General features: G+C 42.4%; 1 protein-coding gene across 1 annotated transcript in view; it reads right to left on the bottom strand.

The window, feature by feature from the left end:
• LOC126252512 (uncharacterized) overlaps positions 1-26,236 on the bottom strand; it is a 302,643-nt gene extending 276,407 nt beyond the window's left edge. Inside the window, exon 1 of the mRNA XM_049953408.1 lies at positions 26,206-26,236. The gene's annotated coding sequence lies outside the window, so the exon portion shown is untranslated. The remainder of the gene's footprint in view (positions 1-26,205) is intronic.
• Between the last annotated feature and the right edge of the window lie 377 nt (positions 26,237-26,613).

Raw genomic sequence — 26,613 nt, 5'->3', positions numbered from 1 at the left:
GCGATGAAAGAAATAATAACTGGACGCGACAAGGCTATTCTTACAACGTAAATCGTGACCAAAACAGACACCACCCGTATGACAACCACTGGCAGAGTAATAGTTACAGAGAAAGATCGCACTTCCGTAATTATGAATATGACAGAGCTAACCATAGAAACAGACAATATGGAAACCAAAACAATTATTATCAAGGGAGACAAAATAACTTCAGACGCAACAGTTCAGCGCGCAGTTACGATTCCGGGAGAAATTCTCCACCACATGACCGACAAACAAGAAACTATGTAAACTACCAACAAAACTACAGACCTGAATTCCATCAGAACTGGCGAGCTTCAAACAGGGCAGGGCCTTCTCGTCAAGGTGAATTTGTAGAAGTTAGGTCTCCTAATCCCAATAACGATGCGCGCCAACAAAGGAACAGACAATGACTCGAACCGCAGGCAGCCGCGTGGGCCGGCTGGCTCAGGGAAAAATTACATAGACGCTAACCTTGAGAAAAATTCCAGTATTCTTTACCGACGTATACCACATGATAATTGCGTCGAAGTTGAAACACTGCTTACTAGGAAGAGTAAAGGTTTACACCACATTTCACATGTAAAACGGTTTATTGAAAGATAATTTGCTTTTTAACTTTGTCTTTGCCATAAAACTTTTCACTTCACATTTCTAGTATGCTTTGTCAGACTTAAGAAACTGTTACCATGCAACAATGTTTGAAGTTAAATATCCAGTCAAGAACCTGGGCAACTTATTTAGACAGTAATTACGAATGCATTGTTATAGTGAACCGACGACACAGTGTTGTACATTCTTGCAACAAGTTGCACGATTACGTAACGACTATCAGGCTTACATACTTAGAACTTGTACTGCTAATGACATTTTAATGCAACATATTGGTTTACTTGAAAAGACATTCTTTATTTGAAGTACTTTCTGTGGGTTTAAAGATGACTTAGCATTTGGTTTCTTTGACAGCTACACAATTATATCACGACGCTACTAATGTGTGACAAAATTTACATTGTTGCTTTTGCGGTGTATCTGTTTTATATCTGCACGGTTTTTCTGAATTATTCTGGAAAGTAAAACATGTTTTAGTAGTAACTTTGTGGTATAGCTACAATGAGACAGCCTTTTCCGTAGCACAACAATATGTTACAGTACAGTACTTTCTTCATCACAGCAATAAACGTAATAAGTAAGGTATCTATATGCAAAGCATTTCACTTTTGTTTATCATGAGGTAAGTACATTGACTTCAGCAGAACTTTGCTTACAGAGGACGATAACTACGACAGTTCCACAGAATTATCTTACAGCAAGACGCACATTCAGTGCTACAGGAGACGCATTTGAGTGATTAATTTTGTACTTAAACCATTTATTTTTCAAGATTTTTGAATTACAATGAAAGTTTTCCGTGATACATTTCATTCCATTTCTGTAATCTGTAACACCTGAGGCTATGATTACATTAATCCTCAGCGGGGTACATGCTTACTTTGTGTACCATGTGTGTGGCAAGCACAAGGAGCCCTAGCTAATATGGTATTTGCTTATACAACTTTACACATCGGTACCATATTTCTCCAACACAAAATCACACAGCTATCTGATTATTTAACAGAGAAACAAAAATTTTTTATGTCAGTGACACATGTTTACCCAATTACACAGTTGGATAATTTCATACTTACGAAATTGTATTTTGTCTGTACTTTGTGAACTGTTCATATTTTTTCGGAACCATTGTGATAATATGAGAGCTTAGAATGATGTATTTGGTATGAGATCATGATTTTTGAAGTACGTTTGAGGTAGATGACACTATTTAAATGAGCAGAGAATTTTTTTAGGTTTTGAAATTATTGCAGAAAGCTACGGCGTTTTTGAGAGTTGACTGAGGTGTTATGATATTATTACGACGACGATGTGTATTATGCTGTTGAGGAATGTTTATTAAGATATGTATTTATTATGATGAAATACTGAAGAAGTGTCGACGAATATGTATATGTGTAATAAGGTAAGGAATAATAAGTAGTGGTTAGGGACTCTGGTTTGTGAAAAAGGTTGTTGGAAACCAAGAATCGTACTTTTAAGAGTTATGAAATGTATGTAAATGCGTCAATGTATTACAATGCCGACGAAAATTTTTTGGACACTGTTATATCAATAGGATTTTGTTTCTACAGATTTGTAACGCAAATTCTTGACCTGTGAAATATTTTATATGAGAATGTCACTGTAGCGGAAACTGATGTCGTAAATATTTAGGTAAGGCAGGTAGATCACTGTAAGCACCCAGCCGCGCGACAGTTGCCTGGAAAAAAAGCCATTAGTGTGTGCCTTTCAGAGGCACAGGTGGAGAAAAAAGGAGGCCATTAACCTCGCTATTGACATTCCTTTGTAGAAAGCACCGCAAATACGACACGCTCATAACTTGGAAACATTCTTATATCTGCACACATGATTAGGACAAGTGTCTATCTACGAGAATTGAGAGAACTTCTACTAACTTATGAAATGCCTCATGACTACTGAATGATTATTTTATGCTTTACTTTGTACATAGTTGCTTATTTCATTTGATATCTGGTTTCCAGCTGTCTTGCAGCATTGGTTTCATAAAATAAAATTAAATGCATTTGCTAATGTGAACACTTTCTGTCAACAGATCTATTAAATTATTATTTTATGATCCACATTCTTCGAAAAAGGAGCACTTGGAAAGGAAAGAACAATAAGAAGGGACTAATAACAGTAACTGCATACGTAGTTTTCTTTTCAACTACTTGGTAATTTTTATGGTAGAATAAATTGTGATGCATCACTCTAGTATTAAGATGTGACATAGGTATTAGACATGGCCATTTTTAATGTAATATTTTTTCTGCTTGAGCTATGTCATGTTTAGATATAAGTTATTGCATTGGCTGCTGCTGTTTGCCAGGCATAGTGCTTCCAAAATGTCGCTTTACATTACTCTGTTAAGCCAGTTTTACTACTGATTTATTTTTCTTGTTTGCTGCACATTGCCTTATGTTAGTTGTAATATTGCAATTGCTTTGCTAATTTCTATAATGCTGCTTCCTTTGCAAATCTGCATTTTTTGTCATTGCTGTTTGTGTTAATTGTTTTGTGCTACTGCATTGCCTCATCCCTTAGTTTAGCATCTGAGCTCAGTAGATTTAAGTTAGCTTAACAGGGGTAGACTATATAAGTGAATGAGTTGCCATGAATCGGAAGAAATGCATTGAGAAGTTATACGAAAAAAAGTACAGAATGCAGGTATAGGTAGGACTTTTTGGGAATAATGATGAACGAAGGGAGATCTCCAAGAACAAAAAAGGTTTTGTTCGCAAAATACTGCAGTACCAAATGTTACACTGAAAACGAACCCTGTCCTTTCCATTGTGTTATCCCCCTATGTGTTTGTGTACTCTTGTAGATTTGTGTTTTTCTTGTCTTTATGTGTTTAGCTAATAAGAGTTATGTTGTAGAATTTTTCTAATAATATGTTATTTACTTTGTAAAGATGTTTAGACATTGTTTATTCTGTTCTGTTTTAATGCTCATGTGTGTTGATGTTTCGAAAGTTATTCTGATCTTTTATGTATGTACTCATGTCATACTGAGACTTCATTTGCAGGTGTTAAAATAATGAAGTATAACAAGCCAATTAACTTATGATGAGACTGGCCCTTAACATATCTACCATCACACTGTCAAGTAAATTCATGTAAACAGTGATAAGGGACCCAACTTAACATTGTTTTCTTGCTTTAATAAATATTCAGATTTACCTGATTAGCAACAACTTTTGAAGCACATTTTCGCTCAATAACATGATCAGGATCTTTATCTGAGTAGTAGTAGCCTTCATCATCATCAGATTTGTGCAAGCCGTTCCTGGAAAGCATTTTCCTGGCACGAGCACAGCACACGGCCACACGTTACTACTACTGGAAGTCATGTTTTTGGCACTTATCACTGTTTACATGCACACTTGCTGACGAAGTTGCTATTAGTGAGAACAGGAAATTTGAGACCGAGCTGTCATTTTTCGGTTTATCGTGGATCTATCAATTAATACGAATAAAGCACATCACGTAGCTTTTTTATACACGCAATAATCCTGTTTCTCATCAAGTGTCACTTAACCACTGTTTACAGCCGAGGACTTCAATTCTGAATTCATGCCAGTCCTTATCATAATTACAGCAGCATACAGCTAGAGACCAGTAGGCTCAGTGACACACAACAGACTACAGTAATCAGCGAATATAAAAGAGTTTTATGAACGATTAGATTATCTAAATACACTCCTGGAAATGGAAAAAAGAACACATTGACACCGGTGTGTCAGACCCACCATACTTGCTCCGGACACTGCGAGAGGGCTGTACAAGCAATGATCACACGCACGGCACAGCGGACACACCAGGAACCGCGGTGTTGGCCGTCGAATGGCGCTAGCTGCGCAGCATTTGTGCACCGCCGCCGTCAGTGTCAGCCAGTTTGCCGTGGCATACGGAGCTCCATCGCAGTCTTTAACACTGGTAGCATGCCGCGACAGCGTGGACGTGAACCGTATGTGCAGTTGACGGACTTTGAGCGAGGGCGTATAGTGGGCATGCGGGAGGCCGGGTGGACGTACCGCCGAATTGCTCAACACGTGGGGCGTGAGGTCTCCACAATACATCGATGTTGTCGCCAGTGGTCGGCGGAAGGTGCACGTGCCCGTCGACCTGGGACCGGACCGCAGCGACGCACGGATGCACGCCAAGACCGTAGGATCCTACGCAGTGCCGTAGGGGACCGCACCGCCACTTCCCAGCAAATTAGCGACACTGTTGCTCCTGGGGTATCGGCGAGGACCATTCGCAACCGTCTCCATGAAGCTGGGCTACGGTCCCGCACACCGTTAGGCCGTCTTCCGCTCACGCCCCAACATCGTGCAGCCCGCCTCCAGTGGTGTCGCGACAGGCGTGAATGGAGGGACGAATGTAGACGTGTCGTCTTCAGCGATGAGAGTCGCTTCTGCCTTGGTGCCAATGATGGTCGTATGCGTGTTTGGCGCCGTGCAGGTGAGCGCCACAATCAGGACTGCATACGACCGAGGCACACAGGGCCAACACCCGGCATCATGGTGTGGGGAGCGATCTCCTACACTGGCCGTACACCACTGGTGATCGTCGAGGGGACACTGAATAGTGCACGGTACATCCAAACCGTCGTCGAGCCCATCGTTCTGCCATTCCTAGACCGGCAAGGGAACTTGCTGTTCCAACAGGACAATGCACGTCCGCTTGTATCCCGTGCCACCCAACGTGCTCTAGAAGGTGTAAGTCAACTACCCTGGCCAGCAAGATCTCCGGATCTGTCCCCCATTGAGCATGTTTGGGACTGGATGAAGCGTCGTCTCACGCGGTCTGCACGTCCGGCACGAACGCTGGTCCAACTGAGGCGCCAGGTGGAAATGGCATGGCAAGCCGTTCCACAGGACTACATCCAGCATCTCTACGATCGTCTCCATGGGAGAATAGCAGCCTGCATTGCTGTGAAAGGTGGATATACACTGTACTAGTGCCGACATTGTGCATGCTCTGTTGCCTGTGTCTATGTGCCTGTGGTTCTGTCGGTGTGATCATGTGATGTATCTGACCCCAGGAATGTGTCAATAAAGTTTCCCCTTCCTGGGACAATGAATTCACGGTGTTCTTATTTCAATTTCCAGGAGTGTATGTTATTTACGTTATTTATATATCGTAATTTCCTTGAAAATTGTCGGTTACATGTGTGCCATATGAAAGATAAAATTTAGAAGGTTATAAAAATTTCGTGTTGTTCAAAACTGAATATTTTTGAAACTCGTTTTGACCTACTCGTAAAGCGCGCCGCGCGGAGCGCCAGCTTACGGCACGGGGAGGAGAGCTAAGCCCGGATCAACTGCGTGCTGCCGCACCTCTCAGCCTTACTGTGATTTTAAGTTGTTTCTCATGCTCGTTTAGGCAAGCACGGGGTAAGTCCTCAAATTCCACCTCAGGGGATATGATACACAAACGGCTAAAATACGGCCTGGTTATAATTACAGTGCAGTTTCTTACGCGGGTCCAGTGTAGGCTGTAATTATCGTATGGCAGCGAAACTGGGTAGATATGCTAACGCGTTAACATGAAATCGATTTACGCTGGAAAATAGATTACTTCCAATATCATGGCCACCATGTGCAAGTATGAAACTGTACATCGTTTGAATAAGGGCATATCATCCACGCTCATTTCACAAGCCATATCGTGAGAGAACAGTATGGCCGTCGACAAGAGCGGCAGTGCGCTGTTAGTCAAACGGTTTTATAAGAACGGGTGCAATTACAGTGCTACATAGAGACACAATCACCGACTGAAAGGTCTCAAGAGAGGCCGATGCCGTTAAATGGTTTAAAGATGATGACAATGAAATTTGAAAACACTGATGAGCTGGGTGTGGCACCTGGAAGAGGAAAGCGTCCTAACTCGGTGAAAGTTATTGACGAGGTCGCTATTGCTGTAACTGACCATACAGCGTCTGAGGTAGTGCTAGTGATCGCGCAGTATCACGAGAACTGTACATCACATGGCCAATAGTACGGAAAGTTTTTCGGTCCATTTTACGCTAGCACCCGTACAAGATCCACACGGTGCAGCAACTGAAACCGGATGATATGCAGCAACGTTTTGAATTTGCTCTTTGGTTTCTGGCTCGGATCGAAGTTCATCACAAGTGTTCGGGCAACATTCTATGGAGTGACGAGGCACATTTTAATTTTACACTACATTATGCAGTGACTGCACAGAACTGTCGAATCTGGGGAACTGTAAACGACGTGTTGTGCACGAAGAGCCTTCGCTCTCGCCATATGTGACTTTGTGGTTTGGATTTACAAGCACCTTTTTTCTCGGTCCGTTCTTCTTTGAAGACAATACACCCAAAGGGCCTGTGAGTTATACCGTGATGTCTACAGGTTATCCAGTCATCCTTGCACAACAATATGATTCCTACTTTGGAAGAGCGCAATTGTGTGGAAACTACTGTTTTCATCCAAGATGGGTCATCACTTCATGTCACTCGCCCAGTGAAATATCTGCTTAATGCCACCGTCCACGATCGTGTTGTCACTAGGGGCTTTCCAGATGCATGGCCTGCAATATCACCTAATCTGAATCAATGTGACTTTTGGCTCTGGGGATATCGAAAAGAATGCGTTTACCAGGGACACGTTCGGTCTCTACCTGAGTGAAGGCCAGTATACAGGAACACTTTGCTCAGATTTCACCGGAACTGCTGCGAGAAACTGATGATCACGTCGTTTTACAGATGCACCATATCGTCGACGTTTCCTGTGCTCGTAATGAACAAACTGTGTAAGTGACAGTTACTAATAAAATCGACGTTATGGCTTTCTCACTTGTTAGACATTTTCTGTCCACTTTCCGTTCCTAATGCATTATGTATGGAAATATTTCTGTACATCTTTCTTATATTCACAGGGCCAGATTTGCACCTGATGACCAAAAGTGGTAATTGGAACTAATTTTTTTTTTCAGCGTAAAACGGTTCCGTATTATCGAATAAAAATATCTATAAAGTTTCGGTGACATGCAGTAATTACAGCCTATACTGGATCTCTGTGAGTAGCTGTACTTCATTTACAACTATCCAGTATCATAACACGCAGAAGATTCGCAGACAGATGACATACACGGCTTTCTTCCCTTACCTTGTTTTGACGACTTTTTGTCGTCAGGAAGTACATCGAGCCAAAAAGATAAAACATAAAATTCACAAATTCTGTAAAAGCAGACCTTGTACTAGACAGGATAAACGCTAGAGAAACGCAAAAGAAAACAAGACAGCTCGCTGAACCAATCTGGTATGAGTTAAACGTCGAGGTTATTAGCGCCCGTGGTATATTTGACAAGCATAGCGGAAAAGAAATTATCAGTCCCAAAATAGTGCTAAATGATAAGATTAAGAAAAGAGTGAGGCATCATCTGTGTCAACTTCTCGGCTGGCTGGTAGGTTGGTTGATTTGAGGGAGGAGGCCAAATACCGAGGTCATAGGTCCCATCGAATTTGGGGGGGGGGGGGGAGAAAGTCGTCGGCCATGCCCTTTCAAATGAACCATCCCGGCGTTTGCCTGATGCAATTTAGGGAAATTACGGAAACCGTAAATCATTATGACTGGACTCTTCAACTTCTTCAGATTCCACTGTGTTCAAAGCATTTACTCATTCAAATTGATGTTTCAGGCTTCCTGTAGGACTGATAACATGACAACTAATCCTCACATAAAATGTTATTTCCAAAGCTGTGACCAGGCGAAGAGCTATAGAAACTCCATAGTGAAATAATCATCTTCACAACGATTAACTTTTCGAAGCAAGGGAAGTGAATATGGAAGTTAATAGGAATATAAAAAAAGGGAGGAAGGTTTATCTATTTAGCAAGAGTAATAGAAGGCCGTCCACGTCACGTCTGCTGTGCAGCGAGCTACCTTAATTTAAGTATTAACTGTATTTTTCTTACTTGTCACTTCTTCCTCCGTGTGTTATTGCTTTTAGGAAGCTTTAATTGTCGAGTGCTAGTAATAGTGTTCCATAGATTTCGTGTTTGTTTTGAATACAGTCAGAGAGTCCCTGTAGTCAACCATAGTGCCAGTAGTGCTAGTGTCTGTTTTCAATACAGTCCAGAGACAGGTAGTGCTATTTTCATTGTTTTCTACAAGAAGTGGCTAGCAACCACAGTTTAGTCAGTGTAGTCAGCCGCCTTTAGTGAATTAGCACTCTAGTTAAAAGTTGATTAACTCTCTACAGTAAATTGATTTCTTAGGATGGATAAGATGTGTGACTGCTGTGTACGGACGCAGGAGGAGTTGGCCACTGTTCACGAACAGCTGAACGTGTTCATGGCCACAGTCAGCCGTCTTCAGGCTGCTGCCTCGGAGTGTAGCGGCAGTGGGGAGTCTGGTGCGTCGCATGGTACACCCCAGGTGTTACATGCTTCACCCACTGTCCCTCCTGTCGAGACATCTTCGCGGGTACCGGGCGCGGTTGGGCCACCCTCTCCCCAAGGGGAGTGGCCGGTTCAGCGGCGTTCACGGCGCACGAGGCGGAGGGTCAATGTGGAGGCTGGCCGTGTGGCATCGCCCGCTCTGCCTGTGAGTGGACATGTGGCCGCTCCTTCAGCAAGGTCCGAGCAGGCACACGGGGGGAGGGGTTTATTAGTTATTGGGAGCTCCAACGTTAGGCGGGTGATGGAGCCCCTTAGGAAAATAGCGGAAAGGTCGGGGAAGAAGGCCAATGTTCACTCTGTCCTCTTGCCGGGGGGTCTCATCCGAGATGTGGAGGAGGCCCTGCCGGCGGCGATAGAGAGCACTGGGTGCACCCGACTGCCAATTGTTGCTCATGTCGGCACCAATGACTCCTGCCGTCTGGGTTCAGAGGTCATCCTCAGTTCGTACAGGCGGTTGGCGGAATTGGTGAAGGCGGAAAGCCTCGCTTGCGGGGTGGAATCAGAACTAACTATTTGTAGTATCGTTCCCAGAACCGATCGCGGTCCTCTGGTTTGGAGCCGAGTGGAAGGCTTAAACCAGAGGCTCAGACGATTCTGCGGAGATCTGGGGTGCAAATTTCTCGACCTCCGCTATCGGGTGGAGAAATGTAGGGTCCTCCTGAATAGGTCAGTCGTGCACTACACGCCGGAAGCGGCTACAAGGGTAGCGGAGTACGTGTGGAGTACAGATGTGGGTGTTTTAGGTTAGAGAATTCCCTCCCTAGGCCCGACAAGACGCCTCCTGAGACGCAGCAAGGTAGGAGTAGGCAAAATGCAGAAGGGAATAACAATATTAATGTGCTAATAGTAAACTGCAGGAGCGTCTATAGAAAGGTCCCAGAACTGCTCTCATTAATAAACGGTCACAACGCCCATATAGTACTAGGGACAGAAAGTTGGCTGAAACCAGACGTAAACATTAATGAAATCAAAAACTCAGATTGGAATTTATACCGCAGAGACAGTCTGGACAGTGAAGGGGGAGGCGTGTTTATAGCGATAAGAAGTGAAATAGTATCGAAGGAAATTGACGGAGATCCGAAATATGAAATAATTTGGGTGAAGGTCACGGTTAAAGCAGACCCAGACATGGTAATTGGATATCTCTATAGGCCTCCTGGCGCAGCAGCTGTTGTGGTTGAGCACCTGAAGGATAATTTGGATAATATTTCGAGTAGATTTCCCCACCATGTTATAGTTCTGGGTGGAGATTTTAATTTGCCGGATATAGACTGGGAGACTCAAACGTTTATAACGGGTGGCAGGGACCAAGAATCCAGTGAAATTTTTTTAGGTGCTTTATATGAAAACTACCTTGAGCAGTTAAACAGAGAACCGACTCGTGGCGATAACATATTAGACCTTCTGGTGACAAACAGACCCGAACTATTTGAAACAGTTAACGCAGAACAGGGAATCAGCGATCATAAAGCGGTTACTGCATCGATGATTTCAGCCGTAAATAGAAATATTAAAAAATGTAGGAAGATTTTTCTGTTTAGCAAAAGTGACAAAAGGCAGATTAGAGAGTACCTGACGGCTCAACACAAAACTTTTGTCTCAAGTACAGATAGTGTTGAGGATCAATGGACAAAGTTCAAAACCATCGTACAATATGCGTTAGATGAGTATGTGCCAAGCAAGATCGTAAGAGATGGAAAAGAGCCACCTGGTACAACAACCGAGTTAGGAAACTGCTGCGGAAGCAAAGGGAACTTCACAGCAAACATAAACATAGCCAAAGCCTTGCAGACAAACAAAAATTACGCGAAGCGAAATGTAGTGTGAGGAGGGCTATGCGAGAGGCGTTCAATGAATTCGAAAGTAAAGTTCTATGTAGAAAATCCTAAGAAATTTTGGTCTTATGTCAAAGCGGTAGGTGGCTCAAAACAAAATGTCCAGACACTCTGTGACCAAAATGGTACTGAAACAGAGGATGACAGACTAAAGGCCGAAATACTAAATGTCTTTTTCCAAAGCTGTTTCACAGAGGAAGACTGCACTGTAGTTCCTTCTCTAGATTGTCGCACAGGTGACAAAATGGTAGATATCGAAATAGACGACAGAGGGATAGAGAAACAATTAAAATCGCTCAAAAGAGGAAAGGCCGCTGGACCTGATGGGATACCAGTTCGATTTTACACAGAGTACGCGAAAGAACTTGCCCCCCTTCTTGCAGCGGTGTACCGTAGGTCTTCGCGTTCCAAAGGATTGGAAAAGGGCACAGGTCATCCCCGTTTTCAAGAAGGGACGTCGAACAGATGTACAGAACTATAGACGTATATCTCTAACGTCGATCAGTTGTAGAATTTTGGAACACGTATTATGTTCGAGTATAATGACTTTTCTGGAGACTAGAAATCTACTCTGTAGGAATCAGCAGGGTTTCGAAAAAGACGGTCGTGTGAAACCCAGCTCGCGCTATTCGTCCACGAGACGCAGAGGGCCATAGACACGGGTTCACAGGTAGATGCCGTGTTTCTTGACTTCCGCAAGGCGTTCGATACAGTTCCCCACAGTCGTGTAATGAACAAAGTAAGAGCATATGGACTATCAGACCAATTGTGTGATTGGATTGAAGAGTTCCTAGATAACAGAACGCAGCATGTCATTCTCAATGGAGAGAAATCTTCCGAAGTAAGAGTGATTTCAGTTGTGCCGCAGGGGAGTGTCATAGGACCGTTGCTATTCACAATATACATAAATGACCTTGTGGATGACATCGGAAGTTCACTGAAGCTTTTTGCAGATGATGCTGTGGTGTATCGAGAGGTTGTAACAATGGAAAATTGTACTGAAATGCCGGAGGATCTGCAGCGAATAGAATAGATGCATGGTGCAGGGAATGGCAATTGAATCTCAATGTAGACAAGTGTAATGTGCTGCGAATACATAGAAAGATAGTTCCCTTATCATTTAACTACAAAATAGCAGGTCAGCCACTGGGAGCAATTAATTCCATAAATTATGTGTGAGTACGCATTAGGAGTGATTTAAAATGGAATGATCATATAAAGTTGATCGTCGGTAAAGCAGATGCCAGACTGAGATTCATTGGAAGAATCCTAAGGAAATGCAATCCGAAAACAAAGGAAGTAGATTACAGTACCCTTGTTCGCCCACTGTTTGAATACTGCTCAACAGTGTGGGATCCGTACCAGATAGGATTGATAGAAGAGATAGAGAAGATCCAACGGAGAGCAGCGCGCTTCGATACAGGATCATTTAATAATCGCGAAAGCGTTACGGAGATGATAGATAAACTCCAGTGGAAGACTCTGCAGGAGACATTCAGTAGCTCGGTACGGGCTTTTGGTAAAGTTTCGAGAACATACCTTCACCGAAGAGTCAAGCAGTATATTGCTCCCTCCTACGTATATCTCGCGAAGAGACCATGAGGACAAAATCAGAGAGATTAGAGCCCACACAGAGGCATACCGACAATCCTTCTTTCCACGAACAATACCAGACTGGAATAGAAGGGAGAACCGATAGAGGTACTCAGGGTACCCTCCGCCACACACTGTCAGGTGGCTTGCGGAGTATGGATGTAGATGTAGATGTAGATGTAGATTTCAGACTACCTAACAGATCAAAACGAAAATTTCTGTTCCGACACTGACAATGTTGAGTGTTTATGGAAAAAGTTCAAGGCAATTGTAAAATGCGTTTTAGACAGGTACGTGCCGAGTAAAACTGTGAGGGACGGGAAAAACCCACCGTGGTTCAACAACAAAGTTAGGAAGCTACTGCGAAAGCAAAGAGAGCTTCACTCGAAGTTTAAACGCAGCCAAACCCTCTCAGACAAACAGAAGCTAAGCGATGTCAAAGTTAGCGTAAGGAGGGCTATGCGAGAAGCGTTCAGTGAATTCGAAAGTAAAATTCTATGTACAGACTTGACAGAAAATCCTAGGAAGTTCTGGTCTTACGTTAAATCAGTAAGTGGCTCGAAACAGCATATCCAGACACTCCGGGATGATGATGGCATTGAAACAGAGGATGACACGCGTAAAGCTGAAATACTAAACACCCTTTTCCAAAGCTGTTTCACAGAGCAAGACCGCACTGCAGTTCCTCCTCTAAATCCTCGCACAAACGAAAAAATGGCTGGCATCGAAATAAGTGTCCAAGGAATAGAAAAGCAACTGGAAACACTCAACAGAGGAAAGTCCACTGGACCTGACGGGATAACAATTCGATTCTACACAGAGTACGCGAAAGAACTTGCCCCCCCTTTTAACAGCCGTGTACCGCAAGTCTCTAGAGGAACGGAAGGTTCCAAATGATTGGAAAAGAGCACAGGTAGTCCCAGTCTTCAAGAAGGGTCGTCGAGCAGATGCGCAAAACTATAGACCTATATCTCTGACGTCGATATGTTGTAGAATTTTAGAACATGTTTTTTGCTCGAGTATCATGTCGTTTTTGGAAACCCAGAATCTGCTCTGTAGGAATCAACATGGATTCCGGAAACAGCGATCGTGTGAGACCCAACTCGCTTTATTTGTTCATGAGACCCAGAAAATATTAGATACAGGCTCCCAGGTAGATGCTATTTTCTTTGACTTCCGGAAGGCGTTCGATACAGTTCCGCACTGTCGCCTGATAAACAAAGTAAGAGCCTAAGGAATATCAGACCAGCTGTGTGGCTGGATTGAAGAGTTTTTAACAAACAGAACACAGCATGTTGTTATCAATGGAGAGACGTCTACAGACGTTAAAGTAACGTCTGGCGTGCCACAGGGGAGTATTATGGAACCATTGCTTTTCACAATATATATAAATGACCTAGTAGATAGTGTCGGAAGTTCCATGCGGCTTTTCGCGAATGATGCTGTAGTATACAGAGAAGTTGCAGCATTAGAAAATTGTAGCGAAATGCAGGAAGATCTGCAGCGGATAGGCACTTGGTGCAGGGAGTGGCAACTGACCCTTAACATAGTTAAATGTAATGTATTGCGAATACATAGAAAGAAGGATCCTTTATTGTGTGATTATATGATAGCGGAACAAACACTGGTAGCAGTTACTCCCGTAAAATATCTGGGAGTATGCGTACGGAACGATTTGAAGTGGAATGATCATATAAAATTAATTGTTGGTAAGGCGGGTACCAGGTTGAGATTCATTGGGAGAGTCCTTAGAAAATGTAGTCCATCAACAAAGGAGGTGGCTTACAAAACACTCGTTTGACCTATACTTGAGTATTGCTCATCAGTGTGGGATCCGTACCAGATCGGGTTGACGGAGGAGATAGAGAAAATCCAAAGAAGAGCGGCGCGTTTCGTCACAGGGCTATCTGGTAACCGTGATAGCGTTACGGAGATGTTTAGCAAACTCAAGTGGCAGACTCTGCAAGAGAGGCGCTCTGCATCGCGGTGTAGCTTGCTCGCCAGGTTTCGAGAGGGTGCGTTTCTGGATGAGGTATCGAATATATTGTTTCCCCCTACTTATACCTCCCGAGGAGATCACGAATGTAAAATTAGAGAGATTCGAGCGCGCACGGAGGCTTTCAGACAGTCGTTCTTCCCGCGAACCATACGCGACTGGAACAGGAAAGGGAGGTAATGACAGTGGCACGTAAAGTGCCCTCCGCCGCATACCGTTGGGTGGTTTGCGGAGTATAAATGTAGATGTAGATGTAGTGTGTACATTGTATCACTTTCCTCGCTGCTCTTATTCCAGGGAGCGGGGAATAACGATTTAATAAACTTTTGGAAACGTTCGCTGGCTGTGCTTCTTTAGAGTTATCTGTGTGTTGAAGTCGTTTAGTAAATTTCGTGCTATAGTTTTCAGTTGACTTTTCTTATTGTTTCTAGTGAAATATTTCAGTAAAATTTTCATTCTGTGTTTTAACTTCGTTGAGTGTTCCAGTGGCGACTTGAATTTTTGGTTTTAGCTAGTAATTTTGTGAAGTTTTGTTGGTGCTGATATTAGCTGTGGTGTAGCAATATTAATACAAGTAGTTGCTTTCTTAGGAGGCAGAATTTCGAGACAGCTATTGTTAGTTCTATAAATAGTTCTACTGGTGTATCTGAGGTAACGTAGACTTATAGTTTTTTTCAGTAACTGAAAAATTTTACGATGAGTGAGAAGTGTGGGCTGTGTCGTAGGTTTGTGAGTAGTGCGCTACGGTGTGGGATTTGTTCAAAGTTTTTACATTGGGGGGGGGGGCGGATGCAGTGGGGAAGCCAGTGGGCATTCTAGCGAGATCCTGTCCTGGTAATGCGGAATCTTTAGTAGAAATAAGTCGATAGAGCAGCAGGAGCGTAAGATCTGTGCCCTTCAGGTGCAGTTACAACGCGCAAAGGAGGAACTAGATAGGTTGAGGAGGGTGAAGGGTAATGGGAACTGATAGTTGGCAAGAAGGCAGCTAGGAGGAGGAGGTATTCAGATAGTTATACTTTGCGTATATGCAATAGATTTGACGAACTGTCAGATTTGAGTTGCAAAGTCTAACAGAAAGAAGAAGGTTCTGCTGTTAGGTAGTTCGCACTGTAGAGGTGAGGGCCAACAGCTGCAGAAAGTGTTGCGGAGTGAGTACCAGGTCACCAGCATTGTGAAGCCTAGTGCAGGGTTGGCTCAGGTGACTGACAGCATAAGGGAGTTATGTAGAACTTCTACGAAGGAGGGTCAGGTAGTGATAGGTGTGGAGCAGGGAACAGTCTTGATAGGGACGGGGAATATAATGTAGGTGGTGATCTGGTAAAGATAGCTACTCAAAATGGTGGCACTAATGTGCATTTCTTGCAGCTGTTTCAGCGTCATGATCGGCCTCATCTTAATGCGGCTGTTGGGCGCGTTAATATGCAGCTGGAGGGGGCGCTGATGGCAGAGGGCATGGGTCACATTTCAGTGGTGCCAGTTTGGTTATCAGTAGGTCGGGTTTCACTAGGTATGGCCTGCACCTCAACAGGTAAGGGAAGGGGAGGCTGGCAAAGCTTATAGATGACAGTGTAGTGGGTGGTAGTGGGATCACTTATGGACAAATTCCTGTAGTACTTGGTGATAGAGCTGCACCTTTTTTACATTAAAGTCAGCTACAGGTATTGTAACAACAACAACGCTGTACTATTGTACATAGAAATATTATGTTTTTTTCTCTTCAGAATTTTCGATAAATTAGTGAAATCGATGTTCTGATTCCATTTCTTTTTTTTTCATGTCATTGTGTTAAGAAAACTGTAAACAAATTTCGATGTGAATATTAATGTTTATGTCAAATGTCAAACAATATTGTATTAGAATTGAAATGTAAGAAACGTTGAAACTATTGTAAGATGTTAAAATTGTAATTGTGCGTCTGGTCCATACATGGGCAATGTATTAGGATATGTAGAATGCAAAACCTCGGGTGAATACCCTGTCTGTAGGGGAGCGGTAAAAGGTGGATGGCAGGCGAGCGTGGGAAAATGCACACGGTCGCTGCACGGCATAACGGGCTCAGCAGTAGTAGTCGGAGTTGGGCATTGGTCTGAGCAACACGTTCTGGATCGAGGGGGCTCTCCTGGAAGACGCAGTTTCATTGAGCCTCGGATAAGCCGTCCCAACGCCCTTACAGCATGGCAAAATTCCATAGGCACTAAATGGAAAAGTATTGCGACGCTAAGAAGAAGTAAAGTGCCGATACATCAAGAGCCATTGCTGTGGTTGTATGTGTGCTCTGTGCTCGCCATCTCGCCGCCCGCCCACCGCCGCATCGATACGAACAGGTTGAAACTTTTAGTACTGTATTCGTGTGGACCAGTGTTACTTTTGTTCCATACTGTTCAATAACAACTTAAATTTTACCAGAACTGTCCTATCATTTAAATATCCTCACAACTAACCTAGACAGGGTCCTTTCTACATGTTGTGCAATCCGAGTGTCCCGAGATGAAGATTTAAAGTTTATGTTAATAATAATTACCTGCAGACCTAGCTACGTTAGAATGATGTTTAAGAACTGTTTTGTTAATTAATCAACAGTTGGAAGATAATTTTGATATTGATTTAGTAATGAAGTTTAATTATTTTGAGCAGATATAATGGTATTTAAATGAGCAGGAAATAAGATAAAAAGAGTAGTAACTCATATATTGGAAATCTTGAGTGCTTAATGATTTCAGTAATTAATTGTTTTAATACAGTGATCATAACAGTTTCAGGGTCCCCCCCCCCCCTCTTTCTTATTCATTTGAATTCTGAAGTGTACTGAACTGATTTGACCAGCAAAGTTAAAGCCAATAAAAAAACCAAAATTTATCAGTGTTTTACCTTTATCAAAATTGACATTGGGTGTGTGTTTCGAAAGTGCTATTTCTAGGGTAACCTATGCCCGATTTTAATCAGATCAATAGACAGTACGAAGTTTTGTAGTAAACATTATAGTGTAATGTTATGTATTTATGGTTTATTCATATCAGTATAGCCCGCATCTCGTGGTCGTGCGGTAGCGTTCTCGCTTCCCACGCCCGAGTTCCCGGGTTCGATTCCCGGCGGGGTCAGGGATTTTCTCTGCCTCGTGATGGCTGGTTGTTGTGTGCTGTCCTTAGGTTAGTTAGGTTTAAGTAGTTCTAAGTTCTAGGGGACTTATGACCACAGCAGTTGAGTCCCATAGTGCTCAGAGCCATTTGAACCATTTAGCCATATCAGTATAGAAAGTGAATTTATCAGTTCAGTAGATTTTCTGGTTCTAAAATTTACCATATTATGCAGTGTTATTACGTGTTGTTTTGCATGAACGTACATCAACTTGTACAGGGAAGAAACTCAGTTAATGCCTAATTAGCCTGGCGACCGTATAATTAACAAATTGGTAGCATCTTCTGTGTTGTTTCTTGTCCGTACTGACGTGTAGTTGCATTTCGAACTTGCTTGACGTACCATTGTTATTACAAAGAGAGTGTAAGTCTGATTTGCCTCCATTCAGGTACACGTGGTCAATATCTATACAAAAATCCTTTCTCTTAAGGTGAAGCCCGTCAACTTACCATAGTACAGGCTTTAATGAGTATCGTGTGCCCCAAAGCGCAGCGTTACAGTATACCTGCTTAAAGGAAGTACCTGGAACTAAGGGCACACCTTCAGAGGACGTCATATTTGCAAGTAGAGAAGGAATTAGCATATTTCATCAAAATATGAGAGGTATTAGAGATAAGTTAGTGAACTGCTTATAGATGTTGACTCCGAGATTTTTGGTGTATCGGAGCACCACTTAAATAATTTGATAATTCAGTGGCTTCCTTTACCAGGATACATATTAGCTGGCTGTTTTTCAAGGAGTTCCATGCGAGGTGGCAGTGTGGCTACCTAGGTAAAATACAGTGTTCCATTTGAGTCCATAGACATATCATGGCACTGCACTGAACATATATTCGAATGTTGTGCAGGGGCAGTTCAATTTGTCAAACTATATTTCTAATGGTTGTAGGTTATAGGTCCCCTAACTCTGACTTCAGAGCATTTCTGCTCAAGCTAGAGAGGGTTCTTGATTCACATTGTAGGAAGTACCAGAAATTAGTTATATGTGGTGACTTCAGTATATATTTTGTATATGATGTTGCAAGGAAAAGAATGTTGGTGGGTCTCCTAAATTCATATGATCTAATGCAGACTGTGTTTTTTTCCAGCTAGGGTGCAAGGCAGCAGTAGCACAGCCATAGACAATATTTTTATTCGTTCTTAATTACTAGATGGGCATTCTGTTAGTAAAAGGGTGAATGGCCTTTCAGACCAGGATGCACAAATTTTAACAATAAAAAGCTTTTGTACTCAAACAAATGTCACATATAATTACAAACTATGTCAGAAAGTTGATCCAACAGCAATAGAGTTTTTTAAACCTTGTCAAGGAACAAGAGTGGCACGATCTTTATAGTGCCGATAACTTTTTGTTTTGTTTTGTTTTGTTTTGGTTATCAGTCTACTGGTTTGATGCGGCCCACCACGAATTCCTTTCCTGTGCTAACCTCTTCATCTCAGAGTAGCACTTGCAACCTACGTCCTCAATTATTTGCTTGACGTATTCCAATCTCTGTCTTCCTCTACAGTTTTTGCCCTCTACAGCTCCCTCTAGTAACATGGAAGTCATTCCCTCATGTCTTAGCAGATGTCCTATCATCCTGTCCCTTCTCCTTATCAGTGTTTTCCACATATTCCTTTCCTCTCCGATTCTGCGTAGAACCTCCTCATTCCTTACATTATCAGTCGACCTAATTTTCAACATTCGTCTATAGCACCACATCTCAAATGCTTCGATTCTCTTCTGTTCCGGTTTTCCCACAGTCCATGCTTCACTACCATACAATGCTGTACTCCAGACGTACATCCTCAGAAATTTCTTCCTCAAATTAAGGCCGGTATTTGATATTAGTAGACTTCTCTTGGTCAGAAATGCCTTTTTTGCCATAGCGAGTCTGCTTTTGATGTCCTTCTTGCTCCGTCCGTCATTGGTTATTTTACTCCCTAGGTAGCAGAATTCCTTAACTTCATTGACTTCGTGACCATCAATCCTGATGTTAAGTTTCTCGCTGTTCTCATTTCTACTATTTCTCATTACCTTCGCCTTTCTCCGATTTACTCTCAAACCATACTGTGTACTCATTAGACTGTTCATTCCGTTCAGCAGATCATTTAATTCTTCTTCACTTTCACTCAGGATAGCAATGTCATCAACGAATCGTATCATTGATACCCTTTCACCTTGTATTTTAATTCCACTGCTGAACCTTTCTTTTATTTCCATCATTGCTTCCTCGATGTACAGATTGAAGAGTAGGGGCGAAAGGCTACAGCCTTGTCTTACACCCTTCTTAATACGAGCACTTCGTTCTTGATCGTCCACTCTTATTATTCCCTCTTGGTTGTTGTACATATTGTATATGACCCGTCTCTCCCTATAGCTTACCCCTACTTTTTTCAGAATCTCGAACAGCTTGCACCATTTTATATTGTCGAACGCTTTTTCCAGGTCGACAAATCCTATGAAAGTGTCTTGATTTTTCTTTAACCTTGCTTCTATTATTAGCCGTAACGTCAGAATTGCCTCTCTCGTCCCTTTACTTTTCCTAAATCCAAACTGATCGTCACCTAGCGCATTCTCAATTTTCTTTTCCATTTTTCTGTATATTATTCTTGTAAGCTGCTTCGATGCATGAGCTGTTAAGCTGATTGTGCGATAATTCTCGCACTTGTCAGCCGATAACATAGGTGATAAATATAATGCTTTCCTTAACACAATTCTCTTGCTCTTTGAGAGAACGTTCTAAATGGGGTACTAGCAGTAATAGGCCGCCCGGGTGGCTGATCAGTGGGATAAGGATATCATGTAGAACAAAGTGAGAATTGCATCAAAATGTAAGAAATAGCCATAATCAAGGTACAGTAACCCATTACAAACAGTATTGCAAGGTGCTTAAAAATGTTATTAGGAAGGCAAAGAGTATGTGGTACGCAAATAGAATAGCTAATTCACAAGATAGAATTAAAACTATATGGTCAGCTGAGAAGGAAGTGTCTTGTCAGCAGCGCAAGGTCGATGATATAAAATCAATTCATAGTAAAAATATTTCTGTTACTGATAAATCAAATACATGTACAGTATGTAACAATCACTTTCTGGGCAATGCTGGCGAATTAAATAAAAATTTAGTTTCTACAGAGACCCGTACAAGTTTCTTGGCAAATGCCTTTCCGAGACTGATGTTTGAAATACTCCTCTGTAACACAGACAAGGGGGGGGGGGGGGGGAGACTGAGTCAATAATTAAATCACTGAAGACTAAGGACTCTCATGGATATGATGGAGTGCCTAGCAGAATATTAAAGTACTGTGCTGCACATGTTAGCCATGTATTTAGCCATATTTGTAATTTTTCCTTTAGAAATGGTCAGTTTCCTGAACTATCAAAGTACTCAGTAGTAAAGCCGCTTTATAAAAAGGGAGAAATGATAATGTAGACAATTTTAGACCTATTTTATGCCATCAGTGTTTCCTGAAGTTACTGAAAAGGCTGTGCATGTAAGGATAATTGACCATTTTTAAATCACACGATTTGCTATCAAATGTACAGCTCGGCTTTAGAAGTCGTTTAATAACTGAAAACGCTATATTCTCTTTTTTCTTTGAGGTACTGGATGGGTTAAACAAAAGGTTTCGAACGCTAGGCAATTTTTTTTTTTTTAATTTAACTAAGACGTTTGATTGTGTTGGTCACAAAATATTGCTCCAGAAGCAGGACCATTACGGAATACGGGGATTACCTCACAATTGGTTCACCTTTTACTTTAGCAACAGACAGCAAAACGTCATTATTCACAGTATTGAGAATGAATGTGGTGTGGTGTATGAGTAGGGTATAGTCATATACCCTCTAGTATTACGCGTAACTCTAAAATAGTTCTGTTTGCTGATGACATTATCTTGGTAGCAAAGGATGTTGTGTGCAACATTGGCTTAGTTTCAAATAGTGCAGTTCATGACCTAAGTTTATGGCTTGTAGAAAATAAACTAACATTACATCACAGTAAGACTCAGTTTTTACCGTTTCTAACACACAATTCAACAAAACCTGACGTTTTAATTTCAGAGAATGGGCATATGATTAGTGAAACTGAACAGTTCAAATTTCTAGGTGTTCAGATAGGTTGTAAACTGCTTTGGAAAGCTCACATTCAAGACCTTGTTCAAAGACTTAATGCTGCTATTTTTACTGTTCGAACGGTATCTGAAGTGAGTGATCGCTGGACACGAAAATTAGTCTACTTTGCTCATTTTCATTCACTTATGTCGTATGGTACTATATTTTGGGATAAATTTTCCCATTCTAAAATGAAATTTTTGGCTAAACTATTCAGAGTCGTTCAGAATAGAGCGAAATGAATCAATTTCACCTTTTCTCCTTTCATCATCTCTGACTCTTCCATTATGCGCAAATCGAAGCTCTATGAATTTTTACCTCTTTAAGCTTGCGGCAAATAGTTCGTTGATGCACTAAATTATCTGATGGTAGAGTGCTACTTTGGTCTCAAATATTTGAAGGGTGTTTCGCTGTAAACGTGGCATATTGGAATTTCTTTTTGATGTTTAGGGGCACCCACATCGCCCAGTACGTAGAGTCGCAGATTGCTACGGACTGGGAAGAATTATACAGAGTACCTTGTTAATTTAATTTTTCAATTGATTCCTCCATATCTCATGTTTTACTTAGTCGAATTTTCTAAACACATTGCATACATGGTAACTTGACAATCATCAGGCACAGGGGTCTAATAATCAGCTTAGCAGTATTATAATAAAAAATACATGTGTACATTGAATATTTTCCTATGTGTTTTGTAACAATTTAATATGCTTCTTGTGCCTTCCAACTATTTACTGTACGCAGCCTCCACTTTGTCCACATGGGTTAAGACAAACACAGCACTGGCAAGCGTGTAGTTAAGATCAGTATGGCACAAAGACTCATAATAGCACCATATAAACTGCTGGACTAGCAATATGTATATACGTTTCAGCAGGCAGCTGAAAGACGTCTGTAAGCCTGAAAGAGCCTATTATCGGGAACAAACACATGGATTACGACGTTTTCACTTTAGCACCACGGCATCGCTCAAGTACGAATAATGTCGAAAACCCACAACCGTAAACACTTACCAGTAACACGCAGACCTAAATTAGCAGCGATACAGAAATTGTTTGAAAATATCAGCACATATGTATACGTCTACACCACTACTATGCAATTCACTATATACAGGGTGAGTCACCTAACGTTACCGCTGGATATATTTCGTAAACCACATCAAATACTGACGAATCGATTCCACAGACCGAACGTGAGGAGAGGGGCTAGTGTAATTGGTTAATACAAACCATAAAAAATGCACGGAAGTATGTTTTTTAACACAAACCTACGTCTTTTTAAATGGAACGCCGTTAGTTTTCTTAGCGCATCTGAACATATAAACAAATACGTAATCAGTGCCGTTTGTTGCATTGTAAAATGTTAATTACATCCGGAGATATTGTAACCTAAAGTTGACGCTTGAGTACCACTCCTCCGCTGTTCGATCGTGTGTATCGGAGAGCACGGAATTACGTAGGGATCCAAAGGGAACGGTGATGGACCTTAGGTACAGAAGAGACTGGAACAGCACATTACGTCCACATGCTAACACCTTTTTATTGGACTTTTTCACTGACGCACATGTACATTACCATGAGGGGTGAGGTACACGTACACACGTGGTTTCCGTTTTCAATTACGGAGTGGAATAGAGTGTGTCCCGACATGTCAGGCCAATAGATGTTCAATGTGGTGGCCATCACTTGCTGCACACAATTGCAATCTCTGGCGTAATGAATGCAGTACATCTGGTGTAATGTCGCCGCAGGCTGCCACAATACGTTGTTTCATATCCTCTGGGGTTGTAAGCACATCACGGTACACATTCTCCTTTAACGTACCCCACAGAAAGAAGTCCAGAGGTGTAAGATCAGGAGAACGGGCTGGCCAATTTATGCGCCCTCCACGTCCTATGAAACGCCCGTCGAACATCCTGTCAAGGGTCAGCCTAGTGTTAATTGCGGAATGTGCAGGTGCACCATCATGCTGATACCACATACGTCGACGCGTTTCCAGTGGGACATTTTCGAGCAACATTGGCAGATCATTCTGTAGAAACGCGATGTATGTTACACCTGTTTGGGCCCCTGCAACGAAGTGAGGACCAATGAGGTGGTCGCCAATGATTCTGCACCATACATTTACAGTCCACGATCGCTGTCGCTCTACCTGTCTGAGCCAGCGAGGATTGTCCACGGACCAGTAACGCATGTTCCGTAGATTCACTGCCCCGTGGTTTGTGAAACCCGCTTCATCGGTAAACAGGTAGAACTGCAACGCATTCTCTGTTAATGCCCATTGACAGAATTGCACTCGATGATTAAAGTCATCACCATGTAATTGCTGATGTAGCGAGACATGAAACGGGTGAAAGCGGTGACGATGCAGTATGCGCATGACACTACTTTGACTCTGTCCACCGGCTCTCGCAATGTCCCGTGTACTCATGTGTGGGTTCATGGCAACAGCAGCTAACACACCAACTGCACCCGCTTCTCCTGTGACGGGCCTGTTACGGACCCGTTTGCGTGCTACGACCATACCTGTTGCATACAGTTGGCGGTAGATGTTTTGCAATGTGCGGCACGTTGGATGCTCTCTGTCCGGGTACCGTTCTGCATACAGCCTGCAGGCTTCAGCTGCATTTCGTCGACACTCGCCACAGATGAGTATCATCTGCGCCTTTTCAGAGTTCGAATACACCATGGTCACAGTTCCTACAACACTACACTATCACAGACGTCTGGTAACACGGTGTACTACAGTTGGTCTGCGTGCGGAGGCGACTGCAGAATAACAATAGCAGCAAGCGCTACATGCGGACACTGCGACAGCTAGACCAAACCACAACAGTGCACTACAGCCACACTCGTAAACACGATCGTCATCGTAAACATGTCCCTGCAGATGCTGCTCGCCGACCGTGGCCCGTGTTTGTTACAACACGCAACTGAACGTCGGAGGTTTCAAGCGGCAACTTTAGGTTACAATATCTCCGGATGTAATTAACATTTTACAATGCAACAAACGGCACTGATTACGTATTTGTTTCTATGTTCAGATGTGCTAACAAAACTAACGTGGTTCCATTTAAAAAAAAAACGTAGGTTTGTGATAAAAAACATACTTCCGTGCATTTTTGTATGGTTTGTATTAAACAATTACACTAGCCCCTCTCCTCACGTTCGGTCTGTGGAATCGGTCAGTATTTGATGTGGTTTACGAAATATATCCAGCGGTAACGTTAGGTGACTCACCCTGTATATCCCTCATCAGGACACCCAACAACTCTATGAGTCGATTAGTGGAGCTCTTTCTCTTGAATAAAACATACCATTTTTTTGAAATTGTAACCACCTTTTTGACAGTACATGTAAGTCACATCTACCGATTTTCATCCCATTCGGATAATTCCTGCATGCTGCGTCGTTTTTTCTTCCCTTAGGGTGTAGTTCACATCAATCAGACACAATTATTTTGCTTACAGTTCGTTACTGTGTTTATTACGTTAACCAACAGTGCAATCTTTAGTTATGCTCAGAGCATTTATACTGTTAAAATGTTATAAGCAACGCCGATCTTAAAATTAGGTTACACACCGATGAGCCTAAACATGGCAATCACTATCACGAGATTCGGATTACGGAACGTGTACGTGTCGTGAATCACGGAATAGATTGCTACCTTCAAGGGCACGTTTCGCGCACCTGTCGTCATTTTTGACTAGGTAAACAGAATGTTACTTCGATTCCGATATTCTTTATTTAACAGGTGAGTGCCTATTTCATATAAATTGCGTTTAGAAAATGCAGACCAGAAATAATCGTGAGTGCATGTCAATTATTAATCTATATCTGGACATCATAAATTTAAAATTTACTAACCTGGATCCCATACGAAAAAATAATCCTTCTCATGTGACGCGTGCTATACCAGAAAGTTGCACTTTAACATCCGCAATTTGTCATCCGTATCCGAACATTTGTTTTTCAGGCGCAGTTAGATGGCTGAACAGTTCATTGGAGTTTTTTTGGTGCCTTACAACTCCTTCGTGTTTTCTTTGATGATAAAATAAGCAAGAGCGCCCGGAATAAATTACAACAGATCTTTTTACTACTGAAAATCTCATAATACATGATCCAGATTTGTTTTGTTTTAAATTGTAAGAAACAGGCCACACCACACGTTCAATTTGATGCTTATCTTACGAAAGATGATTTTCTGTAGCACTGATTGTACGATTATTTACTGATGGACTCATAAGAAATGGAAATTACTACACAGAGAAAAGAGCTACGAAAGTATTATTTGGGATGGAGACATGCCACCCGCGTTGTATTGTGGGTTTTCTATTCACCTTCATGTTTGGGCTTTTGAGTTCGTGTTTTCACCGTGCCTGCACGCGAAGCATGGAAGGCCACAAGTTAGATATGAGGAATTTCGGTATCAGCTACCTGCTGACAGAAAGAAAGCCTCAGTGCATTGCGACGTACCTGCGTGGCGAAGGGTCCTCCGATCACAGCCGCTGCCCGCAGACTGCAGCTCGCCGGCCGCGCGGCGCCGTCGACAGCCGATTGAGGTCGAAGGCGAAGCCCCACAGATGTAGGCGTGTCGCCGCCATAGGCGACTAAAGGGGCATAAGCTATTACTGCACTTTAGATAACATTTCTTTTGTTTGGTTTGATGCAGCTCTCCATGCTACTCTATCCTGTGCAAGGTTCTTCATCTCCCAGTACCTACTGCAACCTACATCCTTTTGAATCTGTTTAGTATATTCCTCTCTTGGTCTCCCTCTACGATTTTTACCCTCCACGCTGCCCTCCAATACTAAATTGGTGATCCCTTGATGCCTCAGAATATGCCCTACCAACCGATCCCTTCTTCTAGTCAAGTTGTGCCAC

This window comes from Schistocerca nitens, chromosome 4 (assembly GCF_023898315.1).
Source record: "Schistocerca nitens isolate TAMUIC-IGC-003100 chromosome 4, iqSchNite1.1, whole genome shotgun sequence".
NCBI lineage: Eukaryota > Metazoa > Arthropoda > Insecta > Orthoptera > Acrididae > Schistocerca > Schistocerca nitens.
Note: the sequence above shows the minus strand (reverse complement) of the source record. Positions and strands in the feature narration are given on the sequence as shown.